Source organism: Mesocricetus auratus, unplaced genomic scaffold (assembly GCF_017639785.1).
Source record: "Mesocricetus auratus isolate SY011 unplaced genomic scaffold, BCM_Maur_2.0 Super-Scaffold_100007, whole genome shotgun sequence".
Lineage (NCBI taxonomy): Eukaryota > Metazoa > Chordata > Mammalia > Rodentia > Cricetidae > Mesocricetus > Mesocricetus auratus.
In genome coordinates this window covers 7,283,717-7,297,156 of record NW_024429191.1, presented here as the reverse complement: position 1 = coordinate 7,297,156, position 13,440 = coordinate 7,283,717, and the positions used below count along the sequence as shown (strand labels likewise).

Below are 13,440 nucleotides of genomic sequence, written 5' to 3'. Positions count from 1 at the left end.
GGAAAAAAGAAAAGAAAAAACAAAAACAAAAACCAGGAGTAGGGTGTGGTGGCACACACCTTGTATCCTGAAACTTGAAAAGCAGAGGTAGGTAGATCTCAGAGTTTGAGGCCACCCTGGTCTACAAAGTGAGTTCCAGGGTTACACAGATAAAGCCTGTCTCAAAAAACAAACCCCCCACACACACACCAGACAAAAACAACAAAAAATTTCAAGGGCAGGGGATGTAATTCAGTGTAGAATACTTGCCTAACATGAGCAAGATCCTGGGTTCAATCAACAACACTACATACAAAAAAAGGGAGAAGAAAAGAATACTGACAACTAATGGTCCTGGAATGAGGCCACCACTCACATGGGCTAAGCCACCTGATTGGAGAGGCTGCTGCTAATGCATAGGGAGAATTGATGGAGCACTTACCATATTGACATAGATACCCAGCATGGGGACAAGAGAGGAAAAGCTCAAAGTGAACACAGGTTACATCCTCTATGTGTGCCTGTTGTAGGGACAGTACACCAATGTCTCAGGCCCTAACCATTTTTCCTCTCTGCACAAATCTATAGCTAATTTAGGATTTTACTAGTGTGCAAGCCAGGCTAGGATTCCTGCAGCTGATCAGAGACACTATGCTAGGCAAGACACAAAAGAGAAAGCTGGGCAAGGTAGTGCATGCCTTTAATCCCAGCACTTGGGAAGCAGAGGTAGGCGAATCTCTGTTAGTTCTAAATCAGCTTAGACTACAGAGTGAGTTCTGAGTTGGCTAAGGCTGTTACACAGAAAAGCCTGTTACAAGGTCTCAAAACCAAAGGGGGGGGCCTCTGTCTCAGAGAGGGAGGGGGAGGAAGGGGATGATCTTTTGCAAAATCCAGTCTCAGAACCCTGGTGAAGGCTGAACCTTTTTTTTTTTTAATTTTTATTTTATATGCATTGGTATTTTGCCTGCATGTTTGTCTGTGTGGGGGTATCATATCCCTGGAACTGGAATTACAGACAGTTGTTAGTTGCCATGTGGGTGCTAGGAATTGAATCCGGGTCCTCTGGAAGAACAGCCAATGCTCTTAACCACTGAGCCATCTCTCCACTCAAGACTGAATGAACTTTTCCAAGATTGTGCTGAGAAGGCTGCCAGCATGCTCCCATGCCCAACCTGAAAGACTATTGCCCTTGGCCACCCAATTAACACTGACTAGACTATGAACTCATAGCTGGGGCCCATCTTCCACAGTGAAGGCAAGCCAGGAGGAGCAATGTCTCCACCGCTGGTCCTGACCATCTTTGACTTGTATCCATAAGAGCACAAGTACAACGTGAGAAAGTAAAAAAAAAAAAAAGAGGAGGAAGTAAAAACAGAGAAGGAGGAAGTAAAAAAGAGAAGCAAAGCAAAATCCAGATAGGACTAGTGGCTCCAAACTTAGAAGTAGGTGTGACTTCTAGGTCATGATAAGGACACTAACTGGGCCTTGACATGCTGATGATTTCTCATCAGTGCTCTTAGCAAACTCCACAACAGAGCAAGTTAATTCTACTTTTCTAGAGGAAAGTTGTTCCTCCTGCATTCCTTTTGATTCATTGCATTTTAAGGTGTCTATATGTATTGTCTTGTTCAGCCAAAGGGATAATGTACCTGATCCAGCTACACCTGAAAATGACACCTATCCAGTTTTAACCAATATGGAAAATTTGTATGGGCTAGGAACTAAGTACAAGCAGTTAAGAATAGTGCAATCCTCCTTCTGTGGTGTGTCTGGGTGTTGTGGAATAGAATATTTGTGTTGCAGAATATTTAACTATGTAAAGATGTGTTGCTGTTTGACCTTGCCTGATTAAGGCACCTTATTATTTATTAGACCTAAGGTCTAATAAAAAGCTGAATGGCCAATAACTAGGCATTGGAGGGATAGGCTGGACTGGCAGGCAGAGAGAAAAGGGGAGCTGGCCAATCAGCCACGAAGGAAGCAGGAAAGTTGGATGGACATTACGTAGATGAGGTAAATGAGCCTTGGGCAGCAAAGAGATTAACAGAAATGGGTTAATTTAAGTTAAAGAAAAAAGCTAGTTAGAAACAAGACTAAACTAAGGCCAAGCACTCATAGTAAGCCTCTGTGTCATGATTTGGGAGCTGGTGGTCAAAGAAAGCCAGCTACATCTGGGTAGTGAGATCTTGGGAGGTTTAAACAAAAATGTATAAGTTTGAGTATAGTTTCTAATTTTCCTATGATGAGCAGCAGCTCCTTTCAATGATTGCATCTTCAAAATGCTCAAAACTGGCCAGGCGGTGATGACACATGCCTTTAATCCCAGCACTCAGGAGACAGAGGCAAGAAAATTTCTGAGTTCAAGGCCATTCTGGTCTACAGAGTGAATTCCAGGACAGCCAGGGATTGTTGGGAGATATTCAATCACACTGTGAACCCCAAGTTTGCCATTTGTGTTAGATAAAATTAACCTTGGGTCAGGTGTCTGAATTAGCAATTAGTAATTAGACAGAAAGCAATCAGAGCATCAGAGGGCATTTGGGAAGGAGAGAGAAACACAGAAAGTAGCAGGGAGGGATCTGGTGAGGCAGGGCACAGGTCTTTTGGAGATGCCAGCAAAGAGAAAGGGTTAGCTATTCGCTGCCTAGCCTCTCTGAGCTGGCATGTTTTCACCCTAGCCTTTGGATCTAGAGTCTTATTTATAATTAGAATGATAAGTTTAAGCTACCTTTAGTGGCAGCAACAAGGCCAGTGCCTTCGGGAACAGAATTCTCACCAGCCTGAGGCTTGAGCAGCCAGGTCGCTGCCCAAGAAGCGGGCCTGTAACTGCGAAGTTGCAACTGGAACTGCTGGCTGAAATAGCATTAGATTAAGGCGCAGCCACTATGCCAAAGTTAAAACAAAATAAGAGATACACAAAACCTGTCTCAAAAGACAAAAACAAATGAAACAACATCAAAAAAAAAAAACCTCAAAAACTATTAAATCTGTTATTCTGATTCCAGAAAGGTGCCTCAGACTGAGAACTCTTCCCTCAAGGATGTCACAAGCATCTTTTACTGGGTCTTCCTAGGTCTGGTAGAGTGATTCCCATCTCTCTTCTGGATCATTATTCAGGTCTCTGGGCAAACTGTCAAGTTGGTTAGGTCTTGAATGGAGAGTCAGAAAGTCACCTGATGGAGAAGGGCAGGCAAGCAAATCCCTAAGGGACACATGATACACTAGAGAGTGATGAGGTTACCGAGTCTGCCCAAGGCAGGCAATGGTTGGTTCTGAGCCGAGAACATAGCCCAGGCTCCCCCATGGTCCTGTGCCCTTGCCTTGTTCTCTGAACTGTTTTGGTGCTGGTTTCTGTGTATTCTGCTGCTGGTATACAACATGATGAAGTACACATAGAGGAAAGGAAAGCAAAGGATGGGAGAAGCTACAGCTTCAGGCAAAACCGGAGATAAACAAGTTGTGGGCACCTGTACCAAGAGAGGCCATGGTGACTGAAAGCTAATTTTAGAAACACCACAAGCCTACCACCCATCACTTTAGCCACCAAAAACGGAACTCTGGGGAAAAAATCCTGACATCTGCCCACACTGAACTGATACAACAGTCTCTGGGTTATTTTACCCAGATGGCTAAGTGAAATTAAGACTGCTATTCTGACCTAGGAGAACACATAAGACACATACGCAGTTCAATCATGTAGTCATAACAGTCACAGCCAACAGGTGGAAGCTTTTTAAGATTTTCAGTTTTTGCTAGGCAGTGGTAGCACAAGCCTTTAATCCCAGCACTCAGGAGGCAGAAGCAGGTGGAACCTCTGGAGTTTGAGGACAGCCTGGTCTACAGAGCAAGTTCCAGGACAGCCAAGGCTACACAGAGAAACACTGTCTCAACAAACCCAAAACAAAAATGTATTTGTTTTCATTTTTTATGTTTTTATGTGTCAGTACATGCCATATGTGGTTGGGTGGACATCAGATCCCCTAAGAGGAGTTACAGATGGTTGTGAACCACTGGGACTAAATAATCTCTGGGTCCCTTCTTTCATGTAGCTGAAAGTTACCATATTTGCTATGTATTCCCTCTCCAAACTTTCTCTCACAACAATGAGGTGACCACATCTTTAAGATACCAGATTTCTCATGCAATAGGTCACTACTATTATTTTGGAGAAAGTTCTGCTTGGGGGAGGATGGTAAGCTTCAGAGATGTATTGACCATTTTATAGAAGTCACAGCAATTGGTAAGAGGGAAGAAAATACCACAAAACAACAGACCTTGGTGAGACCTCAACAACTCTTTAATGTTGCTGTCAACTGATTTTTCAAGAGCAATTTAAAAGCAACAGGCCCCTGTGTGCTGGAATACACTTTTAAAACAAGCACTAGGAATTAAACTCTGTGAGTTCAAGGCCAGCCTAGTCTACTTTTCCAGGCCAGTCAGGGATACACAGTGAGATGCTGTCCTCCTCCCCATAAAAAAAAAAAAGAGTGACCCCAAAACCTGAATATGCTCAGTCCAGGGTCACAGTGGAGTCTTCACCAATAGCCTGCCCTTTGGATGCATACACAGATGTCAGCAAAGATAACCAGGAAGAATGGGAATCCAAGTGCTATAGGAGTGGAAGGCAACTAGTGTTGTGTTTTGTTTTTTTTGAGACAGGGTTTCTCTGTGTAGCATTGCGGCCTGGCAACTACTATTTTATAAGCACTATACAACACAGTATACAGAGGCTGACCCAAACTCCTGTTACTTGAAGCTGACATGGGACCTTGGGATATTCACTCCCATGAGGAGGTAACGTGGGAGAACTCTAGCTTCCTTTTGGGGAAATGGGAATGTGTGTCATGTTTGGAGTTGTCATTGTCAGACTTCTGACTCGGATATCTCACCTTTCTGGCTAGAAAAGCATCAGAGGTAACTAAATCTCAAGTCTTAGCTGACATTCATTTGGGTGCCACGCAGTTAGTAAGCACCCAAAGGCAGGAGCCATGTGACTACCGGAGATCGCAGGAGGAAGGAAAGGAGCAACAGATGGGGAGTGATGGGGCAATTCTGGCTGCTCCCGTATGCTAGGGAAGAGGCAGGTCTCAGCTGTCCTGACGAAAACCCAACACACCTGCTACAGCATTCTCAGCCCTCTCGTGTCAGACTCCCCAAAATGTTCCAAGTACACTGGTTGCCCTGTATGCTGGTACAAATGTATAATCTCAGTATTTGGAATGTGTCGGCAGGCGGATCAGAAGTTCAAGCTTCTGACCAGTCTCAGCTACCTAGAATGTTTAAGGACAGCCTGGGCTGTATAAGACCCTGCCTCTAAAAACAAACAGGAGCTGAAGAGATTAAAAGAACTGACTGTTCTTCCAGAGGACCCAGGTTCAACTCCCAGCACCCACATAGCAGCTCACAACTATAACCCCAGGATCCAACACCCTCACACAGACACACATGCAGGCACATAAAAATATAGAAAATAACACAACACCAAACATCTGAGTGGGTGGGGTCTTATGCTCCCACCCTTTGCACTAAAGTATACATGGATTTCATGGTACCCAGAACAAAAAGGTGAAATCTTACTGCCTAGCCCTGTCTCTTCCTATGAAAGCAGGGCTGGGAAGAAAATGAGAAACAAAACAAAATGTCTCCTTGGGCTGCAGTCACTCCACAATTCTCAAAGCTCACAGGCTATCCAAGGACTCTAAAGGGCAGTTTGACCTCATGAGGTCTTTGCTCTACCAGCGGACGTTAGAGCTAATCCAGTGATTGTGAACCTGAGAATTCAACTCTCTGTGTGATAACATATTTTGAGGGAAGGGAAGAGTGAATATACCATGGCCCTGTGCCTTCAGAGCTTATAAGCTCATAGGAAGACAAACAAGTGAAATTGGGGCAGTATCTGACTTTATTCAACCAATAACACTGAGTGTCTGCTATATGTGAGGCACTTTCCTAGGCAACATTCATGGGAGACATGTATCTTAACAGATCGGGAAAGGGAACTATAAACAGAAATATAAACACAGTGGACAGTGATGGGGGAACAATTAGGGAAGGAGTGCTACAGAGCTTAATTTACATAGGAAAGGTTTCCCTGAACATGAAACATCTAAGTAAGGGAATGTGAACTACAGTCATGAAAGCAGCTGGGCTAAGATCTCTTACACTGAATAATCTAGGAATGGGGTGGGGTGCTTAGGTTGTCCCAGTCTCCCTCTGCACTGTGTGGTATACCATCAGCAACAGGTGGCTGCTGGAAGGGAGAACACTACATTCTCAGGTACCTATGGCAGTGCTAGCACAGTTCCTTTTTGGCTAGTTTCAAGCCTCAGAGAAGCAGGTCAGAGTGTGGCTCATCTCTAGGCAAAGCAAGTAAACCATGCGTACATGGCACCTAGCTTGACCAAGACCAGGGGTCAAAAACTAAGGTTCTAGCCTTAGGGGATAGAGAACACCTGGAATCTGAGAGCCGAGAAGTGATCATAGGAGGTCTTCTTCCCTGAACAGGGCATGGTTCTTCAGGTCTGAACATGGGCCACTTTTTTATTCAGTGGATCCCTATTAGCCTAGCTTCCTATTCTAAGTGACTATTTACTCTAGAGTCAAGATCCTCAACTCTTTAATTCAGACACTTCATTGCACCCTTGACAGTGATATTCAATTCACAGCCCTAGTACTCAGTTACCTATCCATCCACCTGGGAAGAATTTACAGAACAGGCAAGATCACTGGGTGGCTATAACCACCTGAAGAGGTCTGTGGGTGGGGGCCCTGCAGGATGGCAGGTAGGGAGTTCCAAGCCCAGGGCATTAGTCACTCCCAGAAGAGGTTCAAACACTGTGCTCAAGACTCTGGACTAGTACTTGGGGACAGTATCTCCACAGCTCATAAAATATGAGTGCTACAGCTTAGCTCACATTCCTGGGCAGGAGTTCCCCATCCAGAAGGCCCTATTTCTGTATGCCACACCCAGTCACCAAACTAGAAGGCTGAAAGGGGTTCCAATCATTTTTTTAATTACAATTTATGTATATGTGTGGGCTTGTGTGCTATGGTATGCCTGTGGAAGTCAGAGGCCAACCTAAGACAGCTGGTTCATTCTTTTTGTTAAGTGTGTCCTGAAGATTAAAGTCTAAAGTCAAATGTCTATACCTGCTGAGCAGCTTGTCAACTGCCAATTTTTAAAAATTTTATTTTATGTGTATAGGGTTTTGCCTGCATGCATGTCTGTACACTACATTCATGGAATGCCTGAGAAAGAAAGAGAGTGTAGGGTCCCATGGAACTGGAGTTACCATAGGTGCTGGGAATTGAACCCAGGTCTTTTGGAAGATCAGCAAGTACACTTAACTGCAAAAAAATTTCTCCAGTCCTTATAATCTATAAAACATTTCCTTTAAACCTCGGCCAATACTAATTCTGAAGAAAAACACAAAACAAAACAAAAAATCCTCTATCTCATCTGATGGCCAACTGGGCTGTGAGAGAAGAGGTCTAGGTTCAGCCCTATGTACCATGCCTTCTTCAGTGCACTCTAGCCCCACCCACCGCACCTTGCACTTCTCTGAACCGTCTGTATACACCTGCTGAATAAATGAGTTCATGAGACTTGGGATTAACCTCGGTGGATACCCTATGCTATTCGTAACTCAAATGCCACAGCTGAGGTAGACCTCATGTTCTTCTTTTGAAAGTGCCTTTATTTATGGTCAAAGTTAAAAACAGGAAAGAGCTGGGTGGTGGTGGCACATGTCTTTAATTCCAGCACTCAGGAGGCAGAGGTAAGTGGATTTCTGGGAGTTCAACCCCCCAAAGGATCTAGACCCACAGGTTGAAAACCACTATCCTAGATAATCAGCCAATGAGCAACAATAAATATACAAAGGACGCTGCATTGAAATCTCACTCCATTCTCCCAACATGTAAGGCTGTTGTACTTAATGTCATTGAACCACAGTAACTACTCATCAAGGAGTAAGAAGTTAGAATTCTTCTCAACCACCACTCAAATAACCCTCACACCTTATTACCTACTTCACCTGTGTTTCTTCTAGAAGGAACATCCTAGACATAGCACGCAACTGGATTTGAGTTCAGACTAAATTAACATTTATTGAATACGGGCACATTCAGAGGTTTTTTTGTTTTGTGTTGTTTTGTTTTGTTTTTTGAGACAGGGTTTCTCTGTGGCTTTGGAGGCTGTCCTGGAACAAGCTCTTGTAGACCAGGCTGATCTCGAACTCACAGAGATCCGCCTGCCTCTGCGCGCACCCCCACCCCCCATGCTGGGATTACCCAGTTCAGAGTTTTAACTAAACTCTTGTAGTTAAGAACTGATGAACTGGATCACCCACTGGACAGATAAACCAAGGATTTGAGCACTCACATCAGAAACATGAAAATGAGAAATGTTTTCCATAAAGAAAATGTACTACAGCCGGGTGGTGGTGGCATACGCCTTTAACCCCAGCCCTCGGGAGGCAGAGGCAGGTGGATCTCTGTGAGTTCGAGGCTGGGCTGGACCGACAGCCTCGAAAACAATACAGAGAAACCCTGTCTCGTAAAAAGCAAAAAAAAAAAAAAAAAAAAAAGTACTACAACTGCTTTCAGGGGATGAGAGACAGTGGCTTTGGCTTTGCAAGCCAGGACCTCTGCCTACCTCCTGGGCTCAACAATGTACTCTTCCACTCAGCCTTCACAGTAGCTGAAAATACAGGGTGCAATACCAGACTGTTAAGATTTCTTTGTGTTATGCAGCCCCATGTTCTTTCGTCTATCATGAAGGAATCCTAATCTCAGCACTCATGGCAGACACAGGTTTTCATCTAGTCTGTCTGGTGTTCTTTGTCTGAATGTAACACACGAGGTTCTAAGAAGGGAAATGGTTTGTCACAAAGCTTCAGAGTCACAAAGAGGGACCTTCTTCAGTGTGGGCTGCCATCTCCAAGTCTAGGAAATACTTGTTCCAGGACCCTATTATCACCACCAGGTAAGCCCAAGGGCCACAGGCTCAGGACTGTGTGGGTGGGTGATTCTGGAAGGGCAGAGGCCTGGCTTGCTCTGCCCTCTGCAGTGGTATACTACCATGCAGCCTTCCCTACAAGACACAGTGTTTGGGGGGAGTCCTGGGTGGAGATGGAGTCTTCTGTGGGCTCCAAGAAATGGGTCCATTTCTGTTTTGTACAATCTAAGTTATGTCATAGGACAAGAAACCTCCCATCAACACTGCCAGCCATACTCTCTCTCCTCGTCACCCCAGTAAAGACCAACTCCTCTGTAGAACTCCCCACACGCTGACTTCTCACTAGAACATCTCTCACTTACAGGACAGAACATAAACAACAAGCCTTTTACTGCCACATCTCCCAAACTGTGGACTCTTTCCACTTTTGCCTTTTGAGTGGTGTTTCTGGCTTTTCTCCCTTACAAATGAACAGGGTGTGTGACAGTCTAGTGTTCATAGCTATGGAGCAAGTACAGAGACCTGTGGGACTCAAAACTATAACCATAATTCATCAGTACCATGAAGCTACCGCCTATGTACCTTGACCCTGTCCTAGAGCTTCAAACACACCCACCACAGCAGCAGGCTCAAACTGGGCAAGCTTGGAACATCCAAAGCAAGCCAAGAGAACAAGGCCAAGGGCTGAACCAGCAGACAGCTCACTTCAGTTATTGCCAGCATAATCTGCTGGGACAACCAGGCATCGGGGACACAGGCCATCTTCTTTCTCTCAAAACAGTTTTGTTCCCTCGAGTATTCTTTACACACTTCCAGTTCTAAAGCCGTGATCAGCTGTTTTCAAGTCCTCTAAGAGTCTATGTAAAGGTCTTTCCTGGTTCTGAAACCACATCCTATGAGAAACCCTCCAAAACCTTGGATCTTCAGGGCTGGGAGGCAGACTGACTTTTAAAGAGCCAAGGTTAAAAAAATCAATAAGCACCAAGACTTCTAAAACTAGTTAATAATATGCAAGCTTAACTACTAGGAATGGAAATATACTGTTATCTGCAGTGTACTTTGGCATGCATAAAAATAAGAGACTGCTGGATGGGTACACAATAAAGGACAATATTAACTGTACATTCTGTGCACTGCTGAAAGTCAACATGTCCAGCACCCTTTTAATTTTTCCTAATTAAACGTCGGTATAGAGGGTATAGAGGTCTGCAAGGCAGTGAATGACAGAAAGCATCTTTCTTCTTATGAGCAGAGCGCAGGAAGAGCAGACATGCCTGCCTCTTCCCACCCAACTCAGCTCAGCCCCCAGGGAAGAAGCAAAGTACCTGGGAGAGCTCAATGTTGTGCTTGGAGTCTACTACAAAATTGATGTAAAAGCTACTGAATGCCGTCTCCCCAAGGGTCCTTGATTCTCACTCCTGAGACACAGGTTCTCAGTCCCAAGTGTGGATGAGAATTTCTGGAGAGCTTACTAAATGCTGATTTCTGGGCCTCATTCCTCAACTACTTAATCAGATCCCGGGCGATGGGGAAAGTCCAGGTCTTTCTGATGCAGAGGATCCTAAGCTGTTCGCTCCATCTTCTTTCACACCTGTTGAGAAGCGCCAGGGGACCCACCTTCTCCAAGGTACAGGATAGCTTGGGGCTTCGCCAGCCCACCGCCTTCCTAACGTTCTGCCGGAGCGCCTCGCGGAGCCGCGTCCAGACCTGCAAACCGGCGGGGGAGGGAGAGCCAGACGGGCTCCTCCGGGACTGCCAAGGTCACCCGCGGGTCTCTGAGGTGGCTTGGCACGGGGACCCTCCCCGACCGACTGCCGCACCTCCTACCCTCCATATCCCGATGAGAAACGACACATGCAGCCTTTCTTACTGAAATGTACAAAGGCGTGATAAGGACCACCCGAGTGAGCCGGCCCTTCTCCGGCCAATAATCCCGTGTCTGCAGGCCCAGTCGCTCGCGGCCCTGAAAAGCAGTCCCTCGCAGCCCAGCAGCTGCAGCCACACCGAAATCAACTGTCCGCCCCGATTCTGCGTCTCATGGAGGAATGGGGTCCACCACGCCACCCCAGTCCCGTTTACCTCGGAATCCAGGAACCCGAGGCCGGAGGAACACAGAAACCGGCGCAGGTCGGGCCCGGTGCGAAGCTCCGAAGAGCCCCTCTAGCCCCGGGCTCGGAGCGCACACCGCCCCCGCACCCCGAGGACTCTGGAACTTGTAGTCCTTCCGCAGCATACACTGAAGCGGGGGCCTACGACTCCCGGCACCCACCGCGCGGCGGAGAGGCGGAGGGCGGGGCTCCGCAGGCCAGGTCACGCGGGCCGAGATTTTCTTAGCCCAGCCCCACCTCACCGGGCGGGAGGGGTCCCACCGGAAGCCTTTCCGAAGTCACAGAGGCGACTCACCGTAGGTGGGTCCCCTCACGGCGCAGCTGCAGGAACGGCTGCCTCAGATCCTGTTAGGAGGAGCTGTCCGAGACCGATAGGGTTAGGAGAAAGGCCCAAGCCGCTGGCCTCGCGGCGAAGGGCGGAGCTTAGAACCACACGTGACGAGCTAGGGCGACGTCAATGGAGGCGCGTGGCAGGCTAGAGATAAGCACACGGGCGTACCCAGGCCTGACAGCTGCGGGACCGGCTGGGGAGAGTTGAGCGTAGCGGTGTTTGCCTCCCTCCCCGGCCAGCCGCTGTGCACGCCTGAGGGAGGCGCCCCACCCTTGCCTCAGGCTGCCCAGACGCCGAGCTTGAAACTGGGAACCACGCCAGCCGTCCCTGCCCTCACACCGCTTCCTTTCTGACAGACGATAAACAAACCACGAAACGACCGGCGCCACGGAGGAGAGCTCGAGAACTGCGCAGCAGGATTATGGAGTGTTGCCTTTGGGCAGGGAAGTTCGGGAAGGGGACGCTGGGCGCGAGGTGGGAGGCGGAAAGAAAGGAACCACGGCCGATGAAGGAGCTTGCGTTTATTACACGTGAAAACTAAAACCACTGACGAGCTCTGTCCTCTTTTCCTTCTGTATTTGTGTGTGTGTCGGGCGCTCGTGGAGGTCAAGGACAACTTTGAGGAGTCAGGTCTCCTTCCAGCGGGTGGGTTTTGGCTGTCAAACTCAGGTCTTTAGGTTTGGCAGCCAAACACCCATGAGTCATCTCACCAACCCTTTCATTCTTAGGTGACGTGAAATAAAAGCAACCTGTTACAAATATATTTTATCGGGTGTACAGCGTTAATGGTTTTGCCATTTAAAGTGGCCCAGGGCGGGGGCGTGGCTGGAGAGATGGGTCAATGGTTCTGAGCTCTGGCTGCCCTTTCAAGGGACCCGGGTTCAATTCCCAGCACCCACCTGGCGTCTCACAACTGCCCGTAATTCCAGTTCCTTTATACAGACATATGTGTGGATGAAACACCAATGCACATAAAACAAGAATATTATTTTTTATAACGACCCTAAAGGTAGGGCTGAATTGCTGTCTAGTGTTTCTAAGTAAAAAAGGATCTGCTGTCCTTTGGGTGGATGGTACCTAGTGGTGATTACCTTGGAATCACCAGTAATGCATCTCTGTCACATTAAGAAAAAAGTAAAAGCACTACCCCTTGGAGTCGTTTAATTAAGAACAAGTTCAGGTTATAATTCTCTACTTCATGCTTCCTGTGTCACCCATCCTCTGTTGTATGAGCTTGAAAGCTGCCTTGAAAAAATGTATTAGCTGAGTCTGTATAGGCTTGACTTTAAATTTAATTAAACAGAACCAATAATACAAATCAGACAGGTGTCTTTAAGCATATACACTCTGCTGGGTGGTGGTGACACATGCCTTTAATCCCTGCACCCGGGAGGCAAAGGCAGGCAGATTTCTTTCTGATTTCTAGGTCAGCCTGATCTACAGACCTAGTTCCAGTACAGCTGAGACTACACAGAGAAACCCTGTCTTGAAAAACAAAAACAAACGTAGACACTCAAAAAACAAAGTTGTATACTGATCAGTTGACAAAGAAAAAAGATGTAACCAGAGGCTCACAGGAGTATAACCCTAAAGTTCTCTTAGAAGCAGTATTTCAGCGTTTACTAATTATTCATAGCAACATCATAGACTATAGCTACCTCAGATAAACCTATTTGACTATATATGATTTGGCTGATACTTCATGGGCTCATTCTGACTAAAGTATAAAGAATGATTTAGACCAACAGTGCCAATCAGGAAGCTGGAAGGTAAGCAAATAATGCAATTTAATTTTTTTTACTAGGTCTAGCATTAGAGGGGATATTCAGCAGTTGAGAATATATAGTGCTCTTACAGAGGACCCAAGTTCGAGTCCCAGCATCCATGTCAGGTGGCTTACAACTGCTTGTAACTCCAGAGGATCTTACACCACTGACCTTCACTGGTCCCTACACTCACATGTACATACTCCACACAGAATTAAGAATAATAAAAATAGCAGCTTAATGAGGTGAATTACTGGGTAAAAGGATTTCCTGACCATCTGTGTTCAATACTCAGAC

At 46.3% G+C, this 13,440-nt stretch overlaps 1 protein-coding gene and 1 long non-coding RNA gene across 6 annotated transcripts in view; one reads left to right on the top strand and one right to left on the bottom strand.

Moving 5' to 3' along the window:
• Cdip1 (cell death inducing p53 target 1) overlaps window positions 1–13,440 on the bottom strand; it is a 33,777-nt gene that overhangs the window by 11,464 nt on the left and 8,873 nt on the right. Inside the window, exon 1 of one of the 5 annotated variants that reach the window (XM_013121663.3) lies at window positions 11,342–11,481. The exons of 1 other annotated variant lie outside the window; for it this stretch is intronic. The gene's annotated coding sequence lies outside the window, so the exon portion shown is untranslated. Of the gene's footprint in view, window positions 1–10,555; window positions 10,683–11,017; window positions 11,155–11,341; window positions 11,482–13,440 lie in introns of those variants that run through there. 3 more of the 5 variants (XM_013121662.3, XM_005081675.4, XM_013121664.3) reach the window with 3 other exon arrangements.
• Window positions 11,252–12,140, top strand: LOC110342991. Its single transcript, XR_002385184.2, has 2 exons — window positions 11,252–11,346; window positions 11,734–12,140. It is a non-coding gene; the product is annotated as an uncharacterized LOC110342991 (long non-coding RNA).